We start from the raw sequence: 4,274 nt of genomic DNA on the forward strand, positions 1-4,274 counted from the left end.
ATTCCAAGAAACTGAAATGCCCCCAAAAAGTAACATTTAATGATTTAGTTGCAAGCCAATTTTAAGACGCAAAAAGAAATATAAAAAGGGCATAAGAACAAACCACAATACAGGAACTAAAAATTTCAAGACAAAAACTCTGAAACTAAATTAAGATTGGAGGCAAATATATATTCATGCGCACTGTAAAAAGGCTGCAGCCATCTTAGCAGGTTTGGCTTGCTCCAGTGCCCCCCTACCGCCCCCCTTCTGCTCCAGCGCCCCCACGCCGCCCCTTTTCGTTCTACCGCCCCCCTGAAAAATGAAATCGCCCCCTGGGGGGCATTATCGCCCACGTTAAGAACCACTGACTTAAGAGATGGATTGCTTTATCAATTCTCACTATAATTCCTGCAGCTATTCCTGACTCTGATTAAGTTTCAGTGTCACTCTAGCACACTTCATTTAGCACAGTTGTGAACCAATCAGGACCCCCAAATCAGAGAATTTGGGATTTTTATTCATACTGCTCTCTTCTATTCCCTATGACTGAATAACTAGCAGTGCTTCCCAACCTTGAGTCCCCCTAGAACTCCCAGAAATCCAGGCCAGCACAGCTAGTGGTGAAGACTTCTGGGAGTTTTAGTCCGAGAACAGCTGGGGACCTGCGGTTGGGAACCATTGCACTAGGGACTTCCAATTGTGCCTCCTATTGTAGAACTGAGGAATGACAGTGATTGCTGATTGTTAATGAAGGCAGGCTACATGAAGCAGGACAGGTTTGCTGAGCTTCTGCATCAAGATTTTTGTTTCTTTCTTGGGTTTGTCAAGGAAAACAAGATAAATCTCAGGCTGAGGGGCTTAAACAAAGTGGGACAGGCCATGCTATTTTCTACTTGCTACTATCCATTTTCACATTCATGGGATTCTGTTCATGAACTGCCAGCACTGTGTCCTTCCTGCCATCTAGATAGCTTGGAGGATAACTCTAGTGTCTGCTACAATTCACAATTATATACCATCTCTAGTCTTTAAGAGCTGTATACCTCTGAATTAACAGTTACTAAAGAGGGCTAGAACCTCCATGCCTGGATTTTGGACTCCTTAAAACATAAGAATGCCTTCTCCAGAGAGACTTGCCTGGCTCCTACTTTGTCTTCTTTTCCGCACCAGTCAAACATTTTAACTCTCTCAGGCTTTCTAGGAGCCTTTCAGAAGCTTTTAAAATACATTTTGCAGTGTCCTCTTGTAAAAAGCCCAAGTGTAAGCATTGGTAGCCTATATTCCTGTTCTACCATATACCACCCCATAGATTCCAGTCTTTCCCCATAGCCTCACCCCTACAGTCTTCCTGTTTGTGTACAAAAAGCAGGTGGGATTCGATCTGCCCCTGGGGATTGTCCCACTATCCCAAATACATTTGTCTTTCTCTGGATGTCCGTTTGGGTTCTTTTTCTCCTCAGCTCTGCCTGCAACAGCAATAATTTTGCCCTCAGCATTACAATGTGAACACAATTTCCAGGGTTAGAACACTAAATGTTTGTTTAAACCCAAGTCAGACTTGCATATGGACAAGGGGAGGCTGAAGGTATGTGTCTGATTTATGGAGCAAACATTATATGTGAGCACTTTGTGACTCAAAAGAAGTAGGTAATAACTAGCAGCAAATCTACGTAATATATCATTATTTTTCCTGCTCTGTTCTAGTAGGATGTGTGAGGTCAGAAGGATGTTTTTCATGAAGTAAGTTACACTAGATTCTTTATAAAATCTAACCCTGTCACATTGTACATAGTAATGCATAATCTCTTTCTTATACTTTGCTCTTGGGGTTTCCAAGTCCCAAGATTTGATCTGAAGTCTCTGGGTTTTAGTCTCCTTTTCAGGGCATCTCAGGAGAGGAAATACATCTCAAGGTGGAAAGTCAGAAGCAAGGAAAGCAAGATATATCCGAGACTTAGCCTGAGCTTTCACTCCTACTTTAAAAAATTTAAACCCTTCTTTTTCTGTATTTTTATGGTGGGAAAAGCCATTGATACTGGTTGCCCTTCCCCCAACACCAGCCAACTCGAGGCAACAGCTTAAGCACAAATATATATATATTTCTATTCCCATGAAAGCATTGAAAGGTCAGAAAGCAAAACACTACATACAAGAAACATATCTTGAGGAAAAAAACATAGGAGAGGGGGCAATCATCCTGCATGGGGGGCAATTAGTAGGGTCTTCTTCATTCTCTGAGGTGGTTCCTTCAAGGTTATCTTTTGATGGGGGCCTCATGGTGTGTAACATATTTTTCAAATGAGTGAAAATTGAGAGCAAGCAAACACACTGGGAGACATGAAGGTTCGCCTCTGATATCCACCAGGGAAGCTCAGTATAGACATTTGACAGGAGAAAGCCATGATGGGGGTGATCTCCCCTACCAGAACATTGAAATTATGTCTATACAGGGATTTACACACCGATCAAATGGGTGTATTTTTCAAGATGGCTCTGTCAACAGGTGATGGTTGGGGCCTATGCAGAGTTGGCCTCACTATGAGGCATAACAAAGTTAAGCAGTTGCCTCAGAGGGCAGGGGCTGAGGGGAGGCAACAGCAACAGACCCTTGGCCATTTCTCCTGAGCTTTTGGCCATTCCTCTGTTGATGCAAACAGCTTTGCGTGTTAACCAGCCTCTCCTGCAACCCTGAAAGTGGCCTGCTTCTCTGAGTTGCAGCGAAGGATATTGCCTCATCAATACCACTGAGGTAAAAATCCAGTTCAAGGAATTCACTACATGGAATGGAGGCTGGGGCTGTAGAGGAGCCACTGGCTGGCTTTGGTGGCACTTATGCGAGAGCTGACTCACTAAATCCTCACTGATTCAATGGGCCTACTCTATTTGTGATTTACTACTGTATTTCAGCCGGTGTATGCGAAGGTTCTCATAACACACTGATGATGAGTCCTGGTCAGCAATCACAGCTTACATATCCTTAAAAAGATTGAATGAGAGGTGGGGACGTTATCTGAATCTGCTTCGTAGACATAACTCTAATTTGGCTTTGTAGCATAAGAACCTGAGGGATAAACAGTATGTCTATAATTGTCCTTTTTGATTTGTAAGCCTGCTGTGCCAACACATGAGTGGACATAGCTGTATTTTTTAAAAATATTGAAAGGTGGGGACAGTGAGGAAACAATATGTAAGCCATATACAGTAGTACAATGAGGGCTCACCTACATGTTTCTGAAGATCACATGTTCAGAAATAAATGGGCAAGATTTTATAAAACACAATGAGTTAAAAGATATCCTTTATCTTTTTCTCTTGTTTCTCATCTGTCATTTTTGAAGACATGATTATGTAAGGGGGAAATCTATATTTCCTTAAAGGTATTTTGAAATACAGTACACTGGCTGAAGATCCATTGTGGTGCTACCCTTGCATAATTCCAAGCTGCTCAAGCAGTAGTGATACTAATGTGGAAGTCATATTCACAAAGCAAATATTATAACTAGTCAGTCTGTGAATTATGCAATGAAATTGTGCATTTTGGCCTCCCTGGGCATAACACCCTGCAATCTCCCACAGAAGTAACTTTATGTTACACCAGCTACAACTGGATTTTAGTCAATGAGTACTAATCAATGGATCTTCTTTTGACTGCTGTGATGTAATTTGTTATTTCAATAGCATTTTGTTTAATTTAAATTGTCCGATTGGGTGGCAAATATTATTTTCTTGCAGCTGAAAGTATTTAACAGTTTTAACATGAAGAATATATACTCAGTCCATGTATTTATTCTGTAGATTGTAAAATCTATATATGGTGGCACAATCATTTCATTTTTAACATTAGGCACAATTATTTAGGTCGCAAAAGCTGGCAGTGAGAAGAACCCAAGGAATTTTATCACAATGGTCACTAAAAGTTTATTTTTATGAATCATAAATTTTAACACATACTGTGAACTGAAACAATGTGAAATTTACCTGCAGTGCTGGTATGATTAGAGTAACTTTTGGAAATGTTGACATATTTATATCTTTCTTCCCCTGTTATCCAAATAGAACAAATGTACATCAAAGCTAATTCCAAAAAGCACTAATTCAAACAACAAATGTTATTTCATTTTCTCTTGTGGAAATGCTGTCCCACAGAAATAATTTATTTCTACGATCTTACCTTCTTTTTAGCCAATTTATAGGAATTGAAACTGCACATGGAGTAAGGTACACACTTCAGAAATATAACACAGTTGCGTATTTTTATTAACTCACCTGATTTAACATTAATTCATTGCTTT

The sequence above is a fragment of the Pogona vitticeps genome, chromosome 5 (assembly GCF_051106095.1).
Source record: "Pogona vitticeps strain Pit_001003342236 chromosome 5, PviZW2.1, whole genome shotgun sequence".
Lineage (NCBI taxonomy): Eukaryota > Metazoa > Chordata > Lepidosauria > Squamata > Agamidae > Pogona > Pogona vitticeps.